This window comes from Ambystoma mexicanum, chromosome 11 (assembly GCF_040938575.1).
Source record: "Ambystoma mexicanum isolate Mex_15411 chromosome 11, UKY_AmexF1_1, whole genome shotgun sequence".
Lineage (NCBI taxonomy): Eukaryota > Metazoa > Chordata > Amphibia > Caudata > Ambystomatidae > Ambystoma > Ambystoma mexicanum.
Window position 1 is genome coordinate 1,019,671,721 of NC_090934.1, and position 24,501 is coordinate 1,019,696,221.

Below are 24,501 nucleotides of genomic sequence, written 5' to 3' on the forward strand. Positions count from 1 at the left end.
GTGCCTTGCACCGATGCTAGGATTCAAGGAACCTTAATGTAGACAGCTAACTTTGCTCTTCACATGAATCTTTTACATTATTTGGATTCCAGCACAGATGAAGTGGGTCAGGTGACTGCCAGTTCTCATGCCTATTATGATAGCTGCAAGGGCAGCATATCAAGCTATGGGTTGTTACTAGGACAAAAGGTGGGGCGAAAAGAACATTTTGCATCCCTTCATTTCTCCGGTTTGGGGTGGGTCCCTTAACTTGTCTGTGCCCCATAAACACCGAGTATGGCCCTGAATGAATGCATCTCCTCAAAATATGACATCTTTTGCTATTAGCACACGATGATACTATCTTTATTCTTCCACTACTCTGGGCCTCATTACAAGTTCGGTGTATCTCGGCGGTAAATCGGCCGAGATACCACCAAACGGATATACCATTACCGCCACTTGGGCCAGTGGAATTACTGCCAGTGGTGGTATGGCGGTGTTCGTCCGCATTTATGGAGACAACAGGACTCTATGGAGATTTCGATGAATTACAACCAGCGGTAATTCCGCCAGCAGTAATTCTGCCGAAATGGCAGATTTTTGGCTGTAAGGAGACAGAATTAGCACCAGAATTCTGCTGGAGGTTTTTCCCAAACCTTACCTCCAAACCTATAGTTCGGCAGTGTGGCAATGTGGCTGTAATGCAGTGGTAACTCAGTTACCACAGTTTTTTGCCTCACTGCCGAACTCATAATGAGGCCCTTTATCCAGGCCCTTCCACTGGTAAGTCTGGGAGGATAGTTCAAGCGCGATGCGCTTGCCTGGGGAAAAGGATGATTCCTTGTGTCATGGGTTCAATACCCTGGTCAACTGACTCAGCCCTTCACCATCCCCCTGTTGGCACCCTGGGCCGAGGCCAAGGGGAGGAACGGCACAGAGCCGGGCTTGCTTGGAACTTCACCTTTATTTCCTTAACTTCCAACTGAAACTGAAACTCCACTTTCCAGCTTCTCCCTCCCTGAGCATGGTGCCTCACTGAAAGGCAGTCATGTTGCAATAGTTCTGCTCCACAACAACCCCCAGCTTGGTAAACTAAGTACCACATTGTGGGTAATATATACGTAGAACCTCATAGTTGCCAACATGATCCATTCCATCTTTGGGCACTTTCCAAGTCCTGTTTTTTTTAATGCATTTTTATGCATTGTGGGACTTGCAGTCTGAGTTGTATAAGGAGGGGCAGAACTACAAGTCCCAGAATGCAAAGAACAATACTCTGACTAGACAAGCACCTACAGATTGGAATGGGTCATGTTGGCAACTATGGCAGCACCAGTAAGGTAGGTCAGTGTGCTGAGTGCTCGCTGCTGCAATCTGTGTGTGATCTGCAGGTTGCAGGTTCAAATTCTGGCAAGTCCAGCTCGGTCTTTCATTCTTCCGAGGTCAACAAATGAGTACCAACTTCGGTTGAGAGATAATTGTAAGCAAATTTGTTCTCTGCAAAGCGCTTTAACGAAAGCCATATAAATAACACATCATTAACATCGGTTGCGCACTCTGAAACTGCATTATTGGAGAAAGTAGCGCTTTATAAAACAGCAGAATTATTATTACATCTGCCTTATTCTCATTATTTGTAAAACGCAAACCCAAATTCCCTGATAATACCACCTTTCAACCACTATAGAATAAAGAGTTTAAAACCCGCAAATATCTCCCCTTTAACTGCAGCTTGCTGCTTTAATAATAGGATCTTTCAGAAATCATACGTTTATTAAGATAATTAATTATTGGTCAGGCAAGTTAGGGTTAGGATAGTTCCAAAGCCTAGTTTATTCAAAGGAAATACATCCTGATAGAGTTAAAGGGAACGGTATGAATACAGCAGGCTAGTTCGCAGTATTCGAGGAAAGCACCTGTGAGATGTTGACATGTTTGGAAAGAGTTTGATTGGTCTAGTTCACGAGCGGCAGAGACAGTCTCTGGTTCGAGGATGACAATCCCAGTGATGCCATAGTGGTAATAGTGGTATTCGTAGTCCCAACATTCTTTGGTTGTAGAGCATCGTTTAGCAAAGCAGGCCTCTCAATGGACCAGTTACCAGCCCCGGTGGTCCGGTGTCGCTACCAACGTGTCAAACTGCGCAGGGCAGGCAGCAGAAGACCTCCTGGCTCTTGGCGTCTTGTAACCAAGCTGGACCCGCTGGGCCACAGGGAGGGAACACCGCTCACGGTTTTCTCAGGTTGATGAGAAGGCACAAATGCTCAGATCCCAAAGGCACTTTGCTATCAGAGTGTGATTTTGGGAAGGTTGCCACAGCAGAGCTTCCACTGGGTTGTATTTGTGTTAAGGCTCCTAATTGGTGTTTCAGGGCTGGCAAAGGTTTACATGCAGTTTTAGTCTAAAATCACAATTCTTGATCACTTCAAACATTTGACGCTCACCCAATTATTGGGGGCACCACATTCAAACTCTCCCAGGCAAACACGTAGGACGTGTATTCTGCCTTGAATATAGACATTGTATTCAAATACTCGCCAGATCTGGTCTTAGCTCTACCTGTACCAAACTTCCTCTGCGTAGAGTCGCCAAAACCATATCTGGCCACATGAGTTCCCTGTCACACAAAATGAAGTAAAGTTTAGCTGCAGAACTACTAGCTTCCAGTGCAAGATATCCACCTAGTGCTCTGTGTAAGGGAGCAGGTATGTTCTGTAGATGCTGGCAAGTGACTGGCAACTTGCCACAGATTCTCGCCGACACCACCCTCCGGTCTCATACAGCCAATTGCCCAGAAAAAGGCACTGCACCTTTTAGACTTAACGTCTCTCAGGGGGCCTAATACATAGAGTACCACCCTTAGTGAGGCATTGGCTGAGGAATCCGTGTGGGTGAAGTCCGCGAACCCATACACAAAAAGCCCGGGATTTTTATTTAACTGCCATGGGTTTCCCCCCCCCCAGTGCCAAGGCCTTTTTGGTGATTTCGGTATTTCACCATGCAAAGTCTTCTAACATTTTCTCCTTCATTACATAACAGTTCCCATTCAGGATTGTCATTCAGGGTCACACAATGTTCCCAGCAAGGGTATCTTTCTTCATGTGGGTTCTGCTGCAGCAGTGTCTGATTATCCTTTGCCTGAGCGTCTGCCCTTTTTCACCAACAGAGAAAATGCCTGGTTGTCATTTGGTGCACGTAGCGTAAGCCGTAGGCAGCTTCAGGCACAGAGCAACATCTTTCATACATGATAAACAAAGAGAAAACATGTCGCTTGAAAGGATAGGCGGAGGATACTTATAACATAGCCACACCAACACTGTCAAACTGCTAGCACAGAGGGAGGAGCAGTATTAATGAACACCAGGTATTACAAAGAAGAAACACGCAGGCAACTTACGGATGCAAAAAACGACGTCGGTGTGAGTGCTGAGCTCGAGTGCTGTCTTGCTGTCTGCGCATCGGCGCAAGGGGCGAAGGAGACCCAAGATCGGAAGTAAGTTTAAATCTGTGAGCGTAGCGACATCCCTGTTTCAACACCAGCCCAGACCACTCGAGTTCGTTAACTAGGGCCGGGGTGGGCTGGTACTAGTAGTTGCACAGGGTCTGCTTCCTCTTGGTCATAGCTACAGACAACTGGTAATTATTAAGCAACCCTGATAATCGGTCTCCCGCCCCGTATTTCACCAGCCACTTGGTCATACTTGTCAGTCCTCCGATCTATATCAGGAAGCCCAAGTTTAGGCATAGAGTGGGTTTACGCAGCAAAACTATTAAGATGGGGCAACGAGATCGGAGCCCTATGACTCCCCACAAAGCCTTGAAGGATGCACCTAAGACCAAGAAGGGAAAAATTGATCGTGGGACTATGGGTTAGGCCTTGTTTAAAGTGCAGCCCATGGTTTCTGGTTTCTTTTCCGTAGTGGGGCAACCTAGTACCCGATCGGCACTCGAGTGTGCTCCAGCTATCCTTGATCTAGTGGTTGACCTAATTGAGCTACGTGGCACGATCTCATGTTCCACTGCTGTAAACATCCACCATGCTGCATCGACTCCTGAACTGGACAAACAATCGTCTAGTTCGCTGCAGTCCCAGGATAATAACGGCTCTTTGTTAAACCTATGCAGGATTCTCAATCAAAACTCCCTTGGGCCCACCACGCCCGCCTGTGATAATACCTTGGGGGTTAATTTGTCCAGCAGTCCCAACTTGGAAGCTCTGGTTGCTGATCTTGAGACAATGGCCGATGTAAACTACGACGAGGAGGAAATATGCATTTTGCACGGCACACAGCATTCTTGTGGGCTAGCCCCGCTAATCCCCTTGCTTAAAGTTATCCTCTCTAAAATTGAAGCCCTGTTCGTCCTTTGTACAACTATGGCCACGATCAACATGAACTGAAATTGACAACGATTAAAATAGCGGAAATTGTTATGGATAATTACGCGGTGCCTAAACCCTCCCCATTAGGGAATAACCTCAGAGATAAACTACGGGTGGACTTCGACCGGCACACGGACAGGGCCCTGGAAATCCTACTAAGCTCCTTAGCTAAAGAGGGTGATGCCAGGGCATTAGGTGGAATCGGGGTGGGGATCCTAGCCTCCTCGGATGAGTCTGAGGTATCATTGATGTCTCAAGACTCAGTAAATATTGCTGCAGGCAACGAAGAGGATGCCCTGGAAGCATTGTGCAATGAGATCTCTGTGATAAAAAGCACCCCCCCCCTGTTAACAAGAACAGGAAACTCAGGAGGGAGTTCAGTGGGTTTGACTTTAAAAGTACAAAGTGAACCTTTCCTTTGGACAAACCTAGTGACCCATTAATACCTAGTTGGTGCAACTGGGATTGCATCCTTTATTATACCAAAAACATTTCCAAAAGTACAGACCGATGGCACAAGGTGGACTGTGACCTTGCGAGGGCCATTGGACAAGTCGACCTGCCCAAGGACTAAGCCATGTGCTCCTACGGTTATGGCCGGCCCCGGGTTTGGGAATTCCCAAGTGGCCCATAAGGGCCGTCCCAGAGCCCAGACAATTAAACAAGGAAGAAGCCAGTCAAATGGTCTAACATCGACACAGGGCTTCTAACTGGCCGATGACCACCACAGACAAAGTCCCTATGGCCCACCTGCTACCTGTATGCCAAGTGTGGTGACTTTTGATGGGGACCCCCAAAGGTCCCCCATGCTTGCATTCTCAGAAGTGACCGTGGCTTGTGGCCCCTATAGTTCTCTATCCGGCAGCATGGTCACTGGGCCAATAAGGCCGGGTGTTCTAGCGAAACTAGAAGAGATACATACTACCGGCACTAGCCCATTTCTAAATTGATAAATACTGCTACAGATATGGGCTACGATACCCTGGTTTGTCCCCGATTACCTCAGCAGACATGTTACAATTGGAGCTCCCTAAATGGGAATGTTTCACTAACTGGGTTTTGATACGGTTTGCAGCACCTACAGTGGTATCATTACTGTGTGCAAGTGTTGATGTCTTGTTCAGCCTGGGTCTTAAACTGATTGTCTGCCATGAATAGCAACCAGGAGCCTTGAACACTCACCCTTATGGTGTTGTGTCACCTACCGTAGAGGCCCCCCATCCCGCCATGGACTGCCCAATTGGAAACCCAAACGCTTCGCAAATAACCCCGCTTGCGCACAAAAATGCGCAGACCGGGTATGAAGCGGTATATTTGCCATTGCCATGCCGGGACGCGCAGAACTTTAGTGATCAACACACCAGGAGGAATTGAATGCTCAAGATAGCGAGTTGGAATACTAGTGGGCATAGCCATTTACTGTATGCAGAGGGGACGATACATACACTTGACAACTATGATGTCTTTCTACTACAGGAAACTTGGCTTGATAGTCCTCTGCATGCCGACAGGTAACACCTAGACCAGGTATGGCTAATAAGGGCCCCAAGTAGAGACATTTTGGGGGGCTCATTATTGGAGTGAGCCAGGAAATTGCCTCACGACAAGTGGTGTCACCCCCTCGTACGATCTGAGGTCCAGGCGGTCGAATTGTGGCTGGACGGTAAAATGGATGGTTTGACGGCACAGGTTATAAATGTATACATCACCCCTGCAACTATTTGTATGGATGAAACACAAGACCTTCTGGAAGAGATCTTTGCAGCATGGCAGGGGATATTAACGCCAGGTGCCTTGACCACCATCAGTGTGCCTCGTACCGTAATATTGCAAAAAAGTGCAAGATGCTGCAGAAAAAAGCAATAGTAAGGGAGCACAATGGGTCAACTACTTGGGGCACTGGGATCTCACAATGCTGAATGGCAGAACTACGGGGATATTCGGGGGAAATATACATGGGCAGTAATGCTAGTCGAGCCAACCCAGATTACTTTTCTGGGAATAACGTCTGCCTTATTGCTATCGAGGACCTGAGGGTGCTACCCAACGATCATAGTGATTATGATATTTTGGCCCTCACCACTACTACCCAAGAGAGGGTAACCAACCCCCTTAGTTGTTGGTAACCACATCCAGACATATTCACAAGATGGGGGTATTTCTCTCTGAGCTCTCGGGGGGGGGGGTGATATAGAATCGTTGGGTGGCCTCAACTGTAATGAAATCGAAAATTGGCTTCAAGATCTAGGCACAACAACGGGCTCTAGCACAGAAGAGCATCTATTGGCCATAGATGAGCATGCTAATAAGTTCAACCGTGCCTTTCGGGGTGCTAAAAGAGCCACGAGAAGGAAGTTGATAATAGTGCGTGGCTCCGGATGGCCCAAACACGAGACGAGTAGGCGTTCAAAGCTCATTAAGAAAGATTACAAGTGGAGGTACTCGATTAAAAATAGCCACCGGCAAAAAATGATCACTGAGGTGAGAACGTCAGAAACATTTGGGTGATTTTAACAAGGGCTAAAGGGGAGAGTAAGAAGAATACTCTAAACCCCAATACTCTAAAATCTAAACCCAATCCAGGAAAATGAGTGGATAAAGTATATCAGAGGTAAAGGAGGCAGTCCCACAAGGGAGATACCCCTGAAATTTATAACCGGGGGCTGGCCTCTAACGACAAGCGATGACGATACAGAGTTACTAATTGCAAACCTCAAGATCTCTCGGGCCCCTTTAAGTGGGCTAAAATACTTAAAATCCTGTTTGATAAGGTGTGTATAACTCAGGAAATACCAGCCTTGTGGCAACAGTTGATACTTATACTGGTCTATAAAAAAGGAGATAGGTCCTTGTCAGAAAATTATAGACTGTTGTCACTACTGGATGTTACCGGGTAATGTGGGTTACGGCCAATGAGGTCAAGCGCCCTTGTTCTACCACTAGTCTGGGGAACGTGGGCTGCGTGGTGAAATATCCGTAGAGGAGCAGCCGAGTGTCTCTACAGGAAGTCCCCCCAATTTTGCCTATATGTTGAAAACCGGAAATTGCAACATGTGCAATACCATTAATGGTACCTATACCATGAAGAATCTTTGAGACAAGGTATCCGTTGAGAAGACCTCGTGTGAAATATCCCTGAAAGACTGGTGGTCTACTGAGAGAAACGCCTGAAGAAGTGCGAAGATGTGAAAAGGAGAAGCTGGTCACATCACGAAAGATGAGAGTGACACATTGGGAAGGATGACCAGAGACGAGAATGCATAGGTGGTATAGAATCTGGTGGCGAAGAAAAGAATCAAGAAGACTTTCATGCGCGGAATGAAGATTGCATGTATGAAGAACACTGAAGAAAACACAAGTCGTTTTATAATTGTACAGAGGCTGTAAGCAAGTTGACTAACTATTCCTGGGGCTGGCTATACGTAGTATATATATATTGCAGGCGGTGCTGCTAACACATATGTATATAGAGTTCTGGACATTCGATGATACAATTTTAGTAAGCGAGTCTCCATGAAGGAAGACGGATTGGAAGCTATGTGTGTTGCAGCAAAGAATAGGCTCAAATTCAAAGCAAGACCAAAGAGGCTGTCTGGCTTGATGTCAAAGACTGGATGCAGCCAAGAACTGGTTATCAGCTTGTAAAGAACAGTATACGTGAGAAGCCGAGGCATCCCTTGTTAAGTTGCAAAGAGAGAACATCAGGAGTGCCAAGTTTCTTCATTAAAGACTATTAAATGCTATAATACGAGCACATTCACTGTGCCTCATTACGAGTTTGGCAGTAGCCGAAAAATGTTAATGGAAAGATGGCATGAGTGATGAGAGATGTTGGGCTAATTGGATAATTGGATGGGGAGACACGGTCAAGTTCACCCACCAGCACCTGGCATACCAGCTTACATGCTGCTAGAGTATCGAATGTTCCAGAAGGGTACAAGCGTGCCAACCAATTGTAGAAGGCCGTATAACGAAGAGCCTTGTCGTTTGAGAGCCAATGAAGTGGTGCATTTCTAATTACTGTCGAAGATGACTTGCACTAAGGGAGAGCGTGAGTTCCCACCTGACTATAGAGACCCAATCACGATCCTATGCCAAATAGAAAGTATACTTAGATGTTCCCCTTGAGCCAACCACAATCTCCCATAGGTTTTCTTGATTTACCACATAGTATGACATCACGCATGATGAACCTTTAGTATATAAATGTGATTTCTTTTCATAAAATTGTTTGAGATTATGCTGTGCGACGTTCGTTGATGTCCGTTGTACTCCCTGTTTTAGACAATTGTAAATAAAACAGAGTTATTTGCCAACTTCATGAGTCAGTCTTACTGCTTCGTGTAAGAAGTTATTCTCTGTCCCATCCATAGTATGATGTGTTACCTTGACTGAAAGGGCCTCTAGGGTTCATATCCATACTTGGGCCTTCAAATGAGTGCCGGTAGAACTTATATCCACATAAAAGAGTCCAAGATGGCAAAGGCTCGACGAATGACCCACCTGACTGAGGTATTCGCAAAGCAAACGCCATAGGTGAACTGAATTGGCTTGATAAACTCAAGGGATACTTTTTGAGAAAGATATTAAAACTTCCCCCCTCGACCTCTGTTGAATACCTTAGACTGGAGTTGGGTCTGGGCCAAATGTTGGCATGCAGGGACTGCTACATTTAAAAGCAAATTTGCAGCCTAAATGCCAACTGCTTGCCTTGGTGGGATAAGCCAATGGGCCTAGTCAAGACCACGGTGGGGGGGAATTTAATTGGTTAAATGCCATCTTGTGCGAGTTTATAAACTGGCACCCTAATTTTGCATGAGGTACAAAGTTTGCTATACTGAAACGCCTATTTAAAAGAAAACTGGTGCAATGGGATTGGGCAAACAATTATGTGCATCTTTGAATCTTACTTACCTACAAATATGCCTCACACATTACCCACAGATTTTTGCAAACCCAAAGGTACATGAGACAGTGTCCCAGTCCTGCAGTTCAGAATTAAATCATAACTACCACTTTCTTTTTCCGGGGCGCACAGCTTCCCGGGAGGATAGCTCAGCAGCAACGTGCTCGCCTTCGAAACAAGACGAGACGAAGCAACTCAGGTTCGATCCCTGGGTCCGATCTTAGAAACCTCTCGGTATTAAGTGCGTTATAAATACACAACTAAGACATATTCCTGTAAGAGTCGCTCGATGCCCCCGGGCTGTGTGAGCGCTTTAAAAATGCAAATAAATAAAATACAGCTTAAGGGTCCTTTATAACAAATGGGTCTTTCACATTTGTAAGGTTCCAGGCAATATTGAAACGGCAAAGCACCTATTTACTGAATGCAAACTATTTATTTATTTATGCATATAGTATGATATAGTTACAAATAAACTTTTCATACTTTGAATACAACTATATTAAAATTAATTACAAATCATCAGAAGCCTAAAACCAATTATTTCAAAATACAATTATCACAGGTATACAAGAAAGTAAAAATCATTTCAAAACACAATTTTCTCTTACAAATAAATAAGATACGAAATTCATAGCAGCAATACCCAGCAAAGTAGAAGGGTTAGATAACAAACATTGCCATAGATACATAAAAACGTCATCTTAACTCTTGTCAAGGTTGATAAATGTACAAAACAAAGTATTCCGTTGGTTTGCCAACTTGTGGCATATAGTAACCAAGTGTTCCAAAGTCTTGACACCGTTGCCACATAGCCTACAAAGTCTTTCTGCTTTGCGCACTTTTCTTCTTGCCCCAAGGATATCCAATGTCAGAAGTAAATCCAGTTTCATTTTAATTAATATACTCCGATAGGATTTCAAAGGGTGTATCATCAAGATAGATTGCATACGATTCAAAGCCTTCAAATGCTACTGGAAGTCGGATGAATGCAAACTATTGGGACCAGCATATATGGTCATCCTGGGTAGCTACATGCATAATCCTGACTCGATAAAACACAAGGCATTTTGGGATCACTGCCTTAACACTGAGTCTGAAAGTGTGCATACGGCCTTGTATTGGCTATGGCGTATTAATGTAAAAGCTTTGGTAGGCGATTGCCGATAGCGTGGAACAGTTAACGAAAGTTCTTGAGATGTAGTAGTTTATGTGTAGTTTATGTGATGACTAATTTATCTCAAAATCTGATGCCTGGATACTAGAATGGTTAGAAGGTTCGGACACTATGGGGGTAATTCATAGAAATCAGCGCACAAGTGGCGCACGCGGCTGGCGCACAGTGTGCGCGTGCGGCAGTCTGCACCAGCCGTGTGCGTCAAAACCCATTTCAGCGCACACAGCGTATTCATGGATTTTAACATCCATAGCCAGCCATGGCGCAGAGTGGCGCAGCGACCCTGCAGCAGTGCCAGTTACGCCCCCAACCCCGCCCCGTGCGCCATGAACAGTGCACAAATCCAGTACATGGCGCAAAGGCCAGGGGACTAGCATACAGCCCCCCAACCATGAAAACGAGTATAAAACTCTCCACGCACCCCTCAGAATACACGTACCCCACTTGCGCCAGGTACATTGCGTGGAAAAAGTCCCCCCTGTGGTGTGGGCTGCCTGTGGGGCATGGCCAGGGTGGATGGGCTGCCTGTGGGGCATGGGGAGGGTGGATGGGCAGCCTGTGTGAATTTCGGTGGTGTGGGAAGTTTCACACACAATAGGCCCTGTGCGAGCGGGGTACGTGTATTTGTGGGGTACGCGGGGAGTTTCACATGCGATAGGCCCTGTGCGAGCGGGGTACGTGTATTTGTGGGGTACGCGGGGAGTTTCACACGCGATAGGCCCTCTGCGAGCGGGGTACATGTATTTGTGGGGTACGCGGGGAGTTTCACACGCGATAGGCCCTGTGCGAGCGGGGTAAGTGTATTTGTGGGGTACGCGGGGAGTTTCACACGCGATAGACCCTGTGCGAGTGGGGTACATGTATTTGTGGGGTACACGGGGAGTTTCACACGTGATAGGCCCTGTGCGAGCGGGGTACGTGTATTTGTGGTGCATGCTGGGAGTTTCACATGCGATAGGCCCTGTGCAAGAGTGTTACGTGTATTTTGGGGGTGCGCGGGGAGTTTCACACGTGATTTGGCATCGTGGGCCCTATGGGTGTGCGGTTTCCCCCCTCTCCATGCCCTGCAGGCAGCCCACACCACAGGGGACTACCCTACAACCCTCACCATGCCCTGCAGTCAGCCCACATGGCACCATGCACTTGTGAGCACACTTGTGAGCCCCGACTCATGTCCCCCACCCATCCACCCACACCCAGTGACGGGCACCTGCCAGCAGGTCCCGACTCATGTCCCCCTGCACCCCCACCCACCCAGCATTGACGGGCACCTGCCAGCAGGCCCCAACTCATGTCCCCTTGTACCCCCACCCACCCAGCATTGAGGGGCACCTGCCAGCAGGCCCCGACTCATGGCCCCCTGCACCCCCACCCAGCCAGCATTGACGGGCACCTGCCAGCAGGCCCCGACTCATGTCCCCCTGCACCCCCACCCACCCAGCATTGACGGGCTCCTGCCAGCAAGCCCCGACTCATGTCCCCCTGCACCCCCATCCACCCAGCATTAACGGGCACCTGCCAGCAGGCCCCAACTCATGTCCTCCTGCACCCCGACCCACCCAGCAGTGAGCAGGCCCCGACTCATGTCCCCCCCAACACGTCATCACGATCCACACACATGGCCCTTATGGCCACCCAAATCCCACCCCACGCCACCCCAGTCCAAACACCCAACCAAGTATTCCATCCACCCCACATTGAAATCCCCATGTCATGATAGATCCCAAATGGCAAGTATGCACATCAATAAATGTCTGTCACACACACACAATGGGTGCAAGTGAATGAGAAAACCCACACCGTGACATGCATGAAACCAATGAGATAATACCACACAAATGAAGTATGAAACCAAAATGTATTAAATACAAAAGCAAGGGAATGAAAGAAAATCACACAAAAATAGAAATAATAAACAAAAGGCTGCATGTCCAAAATGAACGAAAAATATATGAATGCAGAATCCAAATAAATCCAAAAGAAAAAGGCTGCAAAGCGTTCGTCCATCAAACCAAATCCAAAGGTAAACAAAAAAGAAAACCATTGCTCCATGGGTAAAAAAAAAATCAATCAAGTCAAATCCAGTCCACAACTATGTACAATGTAAAAATCCAGGGTCCATGAGCCCAACAATCCAAAGGAAACCTACAAAATACCCTACCTAACTAATTACTATATACAAAAAGGTGGGGCATAGTCCATGCGCCCCAAATGAAAGAAAAATAGAAAGGAAACCTAACAGTAATTAACTGTATACAATGGCGGCGGGCAAGTCCCACGGCTCACTTTTTGATTTCCCGGGCCAGGGCATCATCGAACTCCTGTTCAACGTCCTGGAGGCGGGCCTGTTCCCTGGCCCCGAGGTCTCGCAGGGATAACGCCATGTCCAGCTCCTACTCCCTCGAGGCACTCAGCCCGCCTCAGCGCCCTGCGCATGGAGTTCTCCGCCCTGACCATAGTGAGCCATGCCTCTTCCGCCCGCCGCCGCTCCGCATCTATTTGCTGGCCCAACCGCTGCCACACGGAAGACACTCCCAATCCAGGGTCCTCCTGCCCTCCGGCCGAGGCCTGCCCCTGTGATGTTGATGGCCCCGAGCCATCATCGATCCCACCTTGAGCCTGCTGCTGCCATGCATGTGCCCTGCCTCTTGATGCCTGCATGTCCTCCTCCTGCTGGGGTCCAGTTGTTGGGGGGGACACCCCTGCTGGACCTCCGACTCCCAACTGTGGCAGGGATGTGTCCTCCACCAGCCTGGCCGCTGGGTCAGAGGCAGCTCCACAGGGTACCCAGGTGATACTTGGGCCGGAAGATGGCACGGAGGATGACTGGTGCATAGGGGGTTCAGTTGAGGAGGGGGTTGGTACAAGGTCCAGCAGATGGAGGAACCCTGCACTGGTGACCCGTCCTAGTAGGTCGACGCAGTCAATGAGGCATCCGATATAACATGCAGAGTCCTCATGAAAACCCTGCACGTCATCCCGGATGCCACGTTGACGCAACGCCACCCCAGCCAGGACAGGCTCAACACGGTCCCGGATTGCCACGTCCGCAGGGAGAGGAAGGCCAGTTGTTGTTCACGCATCCCCTCCCTGAGAACGGGTCTGGACGAAGGCATCCCTGCTGGTGCGGGATGATGCAGTCACAGGATCGGGGACAGGATTACACACAGGCACCTCCGCGGCGGCCTGTGCTGCCTCCTGTCCCTGCCCCTTGACTGCACCACTAGCACCAGTGGAATCCCCCGCTCCAGACCCTGTGTGTGGCCCTTCCAAGGCCCCCTCCTCAACCAAACCCCCCACCAACCTGGATGACTCCGTGCCATCTTCCTCCATAGGTCCCTGTGGGGTCTCAGCTGCTCCTTCTGCTGCCGAGGAGTCCACCTCCGACCTCTGCCTCTTGGACCGCGGCACCAGACTCCTCACTCCCCAACGAGATGACAACCTGGTGCGATCCCTGCCGCTGTACTCCACAGCACCGTCTACGCCCTCTTCATCGGTTGACGCTGCAGACAGGGAGAGACAGAACACAGGCATCAGAGCACTGTACAATGGTCTGATACACACATGACAGTTGCACATGAGTGGCAGTGTAAAACTCACACATGGCATCACACTCCTCAACACACATATCATTTGAACTCACACACATGCGCAAATCAACAGGAATGTTGCAGCAGGCAGCACCATCCATACACATATACCAGCATGAGCATCCAAAGGTTAGCCTGACGTCACATGCGACACGGGGAGTGTAGAACACATGCACACACGCCACCAGACATACATGCATCTGTACATCTCCACCATCTGTCGCAGTGATATCATCGCCATCCATGTCACATCTGCCAATCAGCCTCCTACATGTCAGTGTCACATGCTTCCATGGTGTATCACAGTTGCACACTTGTCAAATACACACACATGCACATGTACATTGTGCAGATACATGAAGGTGGAACCAGCATCCATGTGTCACACCACAACCATGCCACAGTACATACACAGAAATTTAAACATGTTTGCACCCACACATGCATTTGGCCACCATGCATTTGAACACATACACCATTGATGTGCCTCACACATGACAGGACTCACATGAGGCAGGCTCATGTCCCTGTAAATACACATCCATACATGTGCCTACCAAGACATATGTCCAACCTGCACACTCCTGGCACACCTCAACATGCAATCAGTACGCATGTACACTTACTGCTCGACTCCGGATGGGTCTGCCTCTCAAGGACCTGGAGGTGGAGCGCTGGGCGTATATGTTCCAGGACCCTCATCTGGTTGTTGGTAAGGCGGACCCGGCACCCCTCAGCATCCGCTGCCTTCAAGAGGCACCAGGCCTTGCTGAGGGTCCTGGACCTGAAGTCCTCCCAGCACTTCCGGACGTGTTGCATGTCGCAGGCTGCCACCCCCTCCACGTAGATGGCAGCCACGATGTCCTTCCAGATCCTCTTCCGTCCTTCATTGTTGGCGCATGAACTTCCAAAGAGGGCATCATACTGCCGCAGGACTTGCTCCACCAGGATGCCAACTTCATTGGCACTGAAGCTGGCAGCCCTTTTCCTCTCTGTTGGGGGTTGCCACTGGTGCCAGATGGTGTAGTGTCAGACATGGCAACCCCCGAGGCAGGTGTGGGTGGGCAACTGGGTCCTGGGGCTGGGCTGTGGAGTGATGGAATACCAGTCAGGAGTCTTCTGTTCCAGCAGGGGTGGTCACAGCAACTGGACCCCTGCAGATGGCTGACATGCAGGCACCAAATAGCAGGGCACGTGGCCAGCAGGCAGGCAGCAGCAGATGGCAGGTGGGAGCGTTCTCAGGGCTCTGGGGGGCAGGAAAATGTCCTTCTGGACAGGAGCGTAGTCTTCCGTGTGTTGTCACGTGGCCAGCTTGATACGGAGTGATTTGGCACGTGAAAAAAATGCATGTCAGCGTGTAATTCGAGGAAAGGCCCTTAGTGCGTAAGCGCGTATGTGACGTGATACGCGCAGTTGTTTCCCTCAGCACGGGTGCATCCGCACGTGCCAAAAAAACATGTACGTGTGTGAATGCATGTAATCCGAGAAAAGGGCTTAAGCGCGTAAGAAAAATGACGCGCACAGGCGTTTCCCTCAGCACGGGTTAAAGGTGAGCGGGGCCAGCAGTTCACTGTATGTGCCTTTCGTGGAGACCGACGTGTGTGTTGCTACTTCGTGTTGTTTCGCGCGACATCACAACTTCACAACGGATCAAGGACGTATCTTTTCTTTTGGCGGGTGTATTGGCTACGCGTGTTTTTCATTATCACGCTAGTCTGACGGTGAGTCATGCATGCTATTTTTCCCACTGCGGGTGCCCCCATGTATCGCGTACCCGTTATCGAGGTCATAGCAGCCTGCGTGTCCCATTCAAACGTGTTTTTCATGTCCCTGGGTGACACCGCGTACTGCGGGAGGTTAATTCCACACACGTGGGCTACCGTGGGTTGCGTGCACGGTTTTACTGCAGTTTTGGGGTGACTGAGCATTGCGTGACCCATCACTTCATCACCAGGTCACATACAGCCTTGCAGGTGCAGGGGTGCTATAAACATCTTGTATCCCACCTCCTTCACCCCAATTGCCCAGGACAATTGTTGTGTACACCTCCCATTGACACTACTACATCTGTGCCATGACTGGGAGGCCACGAAAGGTGAGGGGTGCCTCAGCTGGGCGTACTCCACATGGCAGATGTAGTCAGGGACGTGGCCGGGGTGACCAGGGAGTAGGGGGACTCCAGAGTGTCTGCAGAGGGGGAAGAGGCAGGGGTGCGCCACTTCGGCACCATGTTGTGCCACGTGTTGGTGCAGTCATGCCACCACCCCCTGCAGCTCCGGGAGATGCAGTTCTTGCATCTGGCACTGGCGCCCATGTGACCCGGCAGTCTGTTTCATTGACTGCCATGGTCCCAAGGGGAGTGGTAGCTGCAGGTGCAGCTGTGGACACCACCACCCAGGCTCAGGGTCTGCCAGCGCAGGCTGCGTTGGCACCTGAAGAGTGCCAGGATGATTGCCAGGAGGTCATGAGGCACACCGTAGGTGCACGTAGGGCTGCCCTGACCGAGGCACGTGTCCCTGAGGCAGTAATGTCATCTGCTGCCCCGTCCAGCTGGGTGTTGGCAAGTGCATGGGCAGATGCAGCCGACACCACTGCGGTTGTGAGTCTACAATCCAGGACAGTCCCGGTCAATGACCCTGGCACAACGGATGTTGCTGCGCAGGGTCCATTCCAAGGCACCCAGCAGCCACTGGCGCAAGTCAGGGCTTCCGTCCTTGTTCCACCTGCCACTCCCTCGGTTCATTCCACCAGCGCCACAGCCCATACTGATCAGGGCGGCATTTGCCAGCCAGGGTCCGGACCAGTGTCCAAGAGGAGGAAGGTTGCAGCTGCAGTAGAGGCTGGGACCCCAGACACAGCTCCGGCCTCCGGCACATCGAGGAAGAAGCCTTTCTGCGTGCAGGAACTGGACTTCCTTGTGGACTACGTGCAGGACCACAACCGTGATATGCTAGTGGGGCCGAATTGTAAAACTACGGCTGCCCATCGTATGTCCCACTGGAAGCAAGTTGCGGATCATGTGAGTGCATTCAGCCATGAGGTGCACACAGCCCAAGAGTGCAAAAAGCGTTGGGATGACCTCAAACGCAGTACTAAGGCAAAGCGTGCCTCTAATTACAACATGTCTCTGGTGACTGGCAGTGGGCCACCACCTGAGGAGGAAGACCTCACTCCGCACGAGTCAGTTGTTGCGGGCTTCATACCGACAGGATTGGTCGAAGGAGTGGGAGAGATGCTGGACTTTGATGCCACGTCCAGTGAGTGTTGTTGCGTGTTTGTCGAGTCCATGTGTGGTTTGCTTGTGTGATGTGTTGTGCTTGACTGGATGATCATCATAGTATGTGTCCAGGATGACCTGCATTTCATGGCATTTGACCATCCATTCCATGCCCACTCTGGCTCAGTCCTGCATCACACACATGTTTACGGTGTCACATTGTGTGTGGGGCACAGGCCTCCCCCTGTTTCAGGCCCACTGACTCTGTCCAACTGGTGGTGTGGCTTCTGCACACATGGGTGTACTACTGAGGGCTCATCATGTCTCCTGCTTACTGTCCCATTATCATCTGCTGTGTTGTCAGTTTACTCAGATGATGCCATTGATGCTAGTCAACACTGTCTGCCAATACACAGGTCCCTGGTCACCCTTTTGCTGCCATGCAATGCCTCCCTGCATTTTCACTTAGGGGGGGTTGCTTGTAGCCATGCAACCCATTGCATGCACATTGCACGTGAGGCCAGAACTTGCCCTTGCACTGCCTTTACGTTTATTGATGGACATCATAATGTACTTATTCATGTAGATAGTGGGTAACGTACACATGTTCTGCACTGCATCAACCCACTTCTGAGCTGTATCACACCGTTCTACATGCCTACTCACTGATGCAATGTCAAAGTGACTTGGCATGTATGGTCAGTTTTTCATCCCTTTTCTGTCATGAATGCGACGGGCACAGGTGCATCCTGTGACACATGCACTCGGTATTGGAACTCCATAGTGGTTGTTTCGATGAGTTGATTGGTCAATCTGTGGGCTATACCAACTGGCCCAGGGCATTGATTGATTGTAGCCTGCCAATCGGGTTGTAATGACTGTGGAGCTTCCTTCACGTGTGTGTGTGTGTGTGTGCACTTCCATATACATCAAAGCAAGCAGCGTTGTAGCTGCTTGCTTTGGTGTATTGGATGCTGGTCATGTTGACAATACAGGTGTATGGGGAAATTGGTGTTTTTGGACATTTTCACATGTACATATGCAAGCAGCTTCAACGTTGTGTAGTGCAACATTCCGAGGACTCACTTATGTGTCTGTGAAAGTGTTCATTTACACATGTCTCTGCCTCAGCTTTTTTGTTGACTGACTAATATGTAGTTGTTTGATGTTTATGCTGGTGAGATTTGTGCATTGCACACATCATGTGGAACTGGCATGATCCTGAATGTTCACTGTTGTACGGTATGTGTATGCCCAGGCCCACTTAGCTAATATGGTGGGTCCTGGTCATGGACATTTTACACAAGGAATGCTGGAATAGTGCACATTCATAGCCCAATGGGCTCAATCTAGCCCAGAGGGGAGTTGTGGAGGCCCCATGTCCTGCAACTCGGACGGTACTGGGAGTTATGGTCCCTCATGCGTGGTTGCAGGCCCTGGCTTTGCTTGGGACATTCACCATATCTACATGGCCCATGCCACCCGGTACGGGCCTAGCTGCAGATGGATGGAGCTATATTGCTGATGATGCATTAGTGATGCATGTCTACATGCATGTTACCTGTGTCATTGTGTGTTTCGAATCACTTGCAGCAGTGGTCAATTAGCAGTTCTGAAATGCTTATGGTGTGTTGCATCTCTTAGTTTCCATCTGTCTTTTATGCCTGTGACATGTGCCTGACAGAGGTGGCGCCTGATGGAGTTCATATGCCACAATTTGTACTTGTGTAGGCTTGGCTATTTAGACACATCAATTAATGCTTTAGGAATACGTTTGCATATCAAGGCCACTGGATGCATGGCAGGTTCTCGTTTGTGTATGACATGTCTGCTTCATGTGTTGGCTGTCTATGTGATGTCTATGTGTTTGTTATGTGCTTCTGACATGTGTTCTAATGTTTCTTTTTCTCCACTTTGCAGATGATGATGCAAGGGAGCCAGAGGATGGTATTGTCATGCCAGACACAGGGTTGCTATCACACCAGCAACCCAGCACAAGTGGGGGTCATGGTGTGGTAGGCCACGAGAACCCACTTGTGTTACAGACCATCTTGTCTATGGCTGGCAATGAGTCTAGCCCAGATGATCACTCTGACGACAATGTCGAGTTGGATGTGCAGCGGGTCCATTCATCAGGGGTGAGTGATTCTGATGTGGACGCTCCTCTGTCCGCAACTCCTGCACTGAGGGGCCAGACGGTGGTGGGACCTCTGGCTGTGGTGGATCGGGACGCAGGGTCATCCTCCACACCAGTTGCTGATGTGCCTGGGGCATCACGTTGACGGAGGAATGTAGTCCTGCAGCCACGGGCGGTGCCAACCCAACAAGGACGTTGCCTCCTTGGGCCCCGTAGGTGTCAAGCCCAGCAACGCGGCAGCCGCGGGCGCCACTGGGGTATACTGAGTGGGAGCAAGCCATGGTTGCCAATTCAGAACACCAGGTGGCAGCAATTGATAACATCGCTGAGAGCATGGAACGTGTGGCCCAATCCGTGCTACCCTCTGCTAGGCAGGTGGAACTCCAGCCAGCAGCGGGTGGCACAATCCACGGCCCGCTCGCTCAGGCTGGGCATGGCGGCCTCAGACAGGACACGCAGAGCTAAAATGGTGTCTTTGCGTCAAGCAATTGCTGCTCATGTACAGGCACACATGGAGGCCATGAGGGTTGAGTATGATTCCCTCAGATCTACTCTGGGTGTGCTCTTGATGTCCCAGAGGAAGCGGTCAGAGGAGAGGTTGGAGCAGCTAAAGAGTACCATCTCGGCTGAGGTACGTGCTTGCCAGGAGGTATACCAGTTGTCCAGCCAAGCCATGCAGGAAGAACTCTGTGGTACACATGTTACCTTGCAAGAGGAAGCACGCGTATCACGCGAGGTTCTACATGCTGACCTACGTGTCATCGCCGCACAGAACCAGGCTCACCCATCCCGCAGACTTGCTGCCGACAAGGGGCAAGCTGCGCCTAGGCATGGTCAGGGTACTGTGCCACGTCAACCTTTTCAGCCAGAGGGTGACTCGGACGATGAGATATCTCCCACACAGGTCGGGTTGTGCAGGCGTTGAGCCCATGGAGTTTTTTTTTTGTCTCAACATCATCGCATGCGGGTGTTGAGGTGTACCCTGTACCTCGCCCCTCCTGGGTGCCTCCCCCCCCACCCTGGGTCGTATGTGGCCATTTTTGATTTTTCTTGTTATTTTAGTTAGTTAATATTGTTTTTGATAGTTAGTTTAATTAGGTAATGTAGGTTTTTTATAGTTAGTTTAATTAGTTAATATAGTTTCAAATTGCTTGTCTATTGTGCATTCATGTGATGGTGTGGTGCTTTGTGGCTTTTGAAAACATCCACTGTCTGTTCCAGCTGGGCCCTTCAAGCTTGTCTCGTGTATGTGTTTGCAGCTTGGGGTCCTGACTCACATAGGCCACTCCTGCTTCCCTTATCCATGGGCTCGCAAGGATGGTTCGGTGTAACAAACATTTACACAAGGGCTTTGGACTTTCGACATATCTGTGGCCTGTCTGCTGCTGTACTACTTGTGTTAACAGCCCTAGTGGGGATTGAGTGGGTTATATCCATGGCATGTCTGTAATCTATTTGGGTGAGTACATGATTGATGTGTCCATTAATTGATGTGGATTGTGATGTATGTTATTTTCTTGCCTGTATATGTGCTTGATGCACTTCATGCTGTAGACAGTAGCCTGCACCCTTTGCCTGTCAAAGTCACACTGATGGTGGGAGGAGTTCTGATGTAGGTCTGTAACATGGCCCAGTGACAACCAGCATGAACACACACACACAGGGAACTTTCCAGCATTATTAATATGTTTATGCCCTTTCTGCAGGAAAATGAGCCTCCAGACTACCTTTGCCAGCAGACACAGGGCCAAGTACTACAGAAACCTGGCCACGTTCAGTGGTGCAGACGTGCGCATGTGTGCCCAAGCAGAAGCACAGGGCTTGTGCTCAGACGTCCAACAGAAGGAGACGTGTTTCCAGGGGCTCCAAACAAGGTGAGCTGCACAAGGGGCCACACCGCAGCCAACCTTCCACCAGGCCACTTGCACATGCATGCTAAGTAGCGCCAGTGCTGGGGAGCTTGGCCAGATATTGTTGTAGAAATGCACAGTACAGCTAAGATGCGTTGAGGGACAAATGCCAAGTACCTTTACAAGTTGTCAGGGGCACACGCAGGGGCCGTAGCACATATACTCCAGCCCCCCTGCTCCATAGAAGCTGAGTTATTAGTGCTGTAGCGTTCCAAGCCAGAAACGTATACAGCACACAGGGACACCCAGCGAGGCACAGACTTGTGTGCAGTGCATATCATTTGCATGTGCAAATTTACACTTGCACTACCTATTGTAATCCACGGCTGCCAGAACACGACAGGGACCATTCTATCATGCGTGATTCTTGACGCATTGGTCTTCCATTTACCGTGCGCCCACGTGCGCCTGCCTTACTGCATTGACAGTGTATGAACCATCACAGGGGCAAGCTAATGTATACATACATAGCAGCAGACAAGAGTGTTTGTTTGTGGAGAAGTCATTTACTTTGGGGCATGAATGGTGTTGTGTGTGTGTTGTAAACACATACAGATTAGTAACTCACGCTCTCTTTACAGCATTGAACTGATCCTGGTACCGGACCTGAGAGTGCGCAGGCAGGAGGCCAGCACTCACCCCTGAGTTAAGTCTCTCTTTGTCTTGCATTTGACTCATTTCATACTATGTGCATGTAGAACATGGTTTCTCCGATTGAGTAAGTGTTATTGTCAATAGTTGTATTTTGTATTTTGGTTATCCTGAATACCAATGCCTGTCGAACCAACTGATCTCTGACCCTCTTTCCCCGCTGCGGTCTCGGAGGTCTGTGTAAGTTTTACCTTGCAGGCGCCTAGACCATGGAGGGGGTGGTTGGTTCATGCCACTCCTGCGCCTGGAGACCGGAGCTGTGACACTACACATCAGTTGTTGCATCCTCATTGTATGTTGTTTCCGGAAAAAGGTACCCTTCCTGTTGAACCATTGTTGAACTGTGCTACCTTGGTAGTTCTATCATTCTGCTTGTACATGTGCCAGGACTTTTTTTTCCACTTCAAGTAATCTACTGGAGACTCTTCCAGGGTTTTTTTGTGCCTAGAGGCTTTTTCCCTGGTTTGGGGGTTTGGCTCCTTGGAGTTCTCTGCGATCCGGTATTTTTACCAGTCAAGGAGGCCTCTGAGGGGGCTGGACCCTATTTACATGCAAGGTGGAACATGAAGACCAAGGGGTAGGGGGATCCTGTAGCCAGGTAGACTAAAAGGGAGAAGGCTACATACCCCAGACACAGTTGTTCAGAAGGTCATGGTGATGTGTAAATGAGGGAGGGCCTTTTGTTATTGGACAGTAAGCCTGGGCTACAGTGTTTGGGCAATCTCTGACAATGTCATTGTGGGGTACTGTGTACATGATGTGTTCTGCTGGTCAATGGCTGTTCCTGTTTTGTATTTTCTTTTCAGGTGTCAGGGGATTTTTGTGGTTTGACATGCTGGGGTGTACACATGGGCAATGTTCACATGTGATGTGTATAGGACACTGAGGGTCACTTGATTTCACATGCATATATTGACTGCATGTCCCTACTGACACACACAGTTGCACAATGCTCCACCACACATACAACCACCCTTCCATGCCCACAGGTGCACACATATGGCCTTCTCGGGCACGCTGTATCCCTGCAGCGCATGATCAATTACTATTTAGGGATCCTGGACATGCGTCAATGGGTAAATGTTTTAATGTGTCCTTTTGATGTGATGCTCAAGGTGTATCCCCAACACAATGGCTGCTCACTGTGCTGTGTGCTGAGCAGTGTGTAGCAGGAGACACACACACAGCACACGGGTTCGGGAGTGGCGATTTTGCCTTGCCCAACGTGCACGTGAACAGGCATTCAGTGCTGTGTTCAAGCTACCACTGGTGTACAGCATTTGTGGATGACTTGGTATGTGTGGGAGGTTGTTGTCAGTCATTTCATCTGATTCCATGTCAGGCATCATGGTCTCGGGCCACTTTCCACTTATCACATGTCACTTCGTATCTTATTGGTCATGTGTTGGGCTTTTGCTGTTGCATGCCATGTTATGGTGTAGCAGACAAGGGTGATGTGGTTTGGGAGGGTTTGGGTGACATACCAGGGATTGTCATGGCTTGTTTTGCTGGGGGGTGTGATACACACCTTGCATGTGTTCCTTTTGGTCACATGGGATTGGTTATGTTTAAGTAGCTAGGGATGCACACAATGTAGCACTTCCATGGCAACATCCTCAGGGTGGTATGGTTGTGACAGTTGATTGTCTCTTTGTCATCATCGATTGTCACCTGCTATGTGCCAGGCCTGTGTGCACTCCACAGGGGTGGCAGTTTAGGTGAAAAATATGGCCACAAGCTGGGTCCGGGCTGCCTCGCCACTTGCCCTTTCCCCTCCCATGGGCAGTGCCTGTTCCTGTGGTTGGGGATGTGGGGGCACCACCATGTCCACCGGTACGCCCTGCCATGTTGCAACATTGTGCAGGGCACATGCTGCCACAATGATCCTGCACACTACTGGGGGTGCATATAGTAGCTGGTCGGCAGAGCGGTCAAGGGAGCGGAAGCGTGACTTGAGCACTCCGAATGTGCGCTCCACTATGGTCCTGGTTGCAATATGGGCAGTGTTGTATTTTACCTGGGGTGGGGTTCTGGATTGGCGTCATCATGTGGTTGCTCAGAGCGTAGGCACTGTCCCTTGGGGAGGTGATAATGGTTGTGATTAGTTGGGTTTGTGTATTTGTCTGTGTGTGACATGCATGCATGTGCACAGGCATTTGTACTCACCTAGGAGCCATGTGTCGCCATGCTTCCCAGCTTCCAGGGCCCGGCTCAGGGCGGACATTGTGTACATGAAACTGTCATGGGTTGAGCCAGGGTAGTTTGCATAGACAGAGGTGATGATTCCCTTTGCATCGCATACAACCTGCACGTTGATGGAATGCCAGTGCTTGCAGTTTCGATAGATTTGCTCAGTGGCCCTAGGTGGACGTAGGGCCACATGGGTGCAATCTATGGCACCAAGCACTTTGGGGAAGTATGCCACCCTGTAGAAGTCCTGGACCACGGCCTGCCATACTGCGGGTGTTCTGGGCATGTATATGTGCCTGCGGACTGAGGGGCGCGCAGTCATGATTGCCAACACCTGGTGTAGGCAGCGTGACTGCGTGG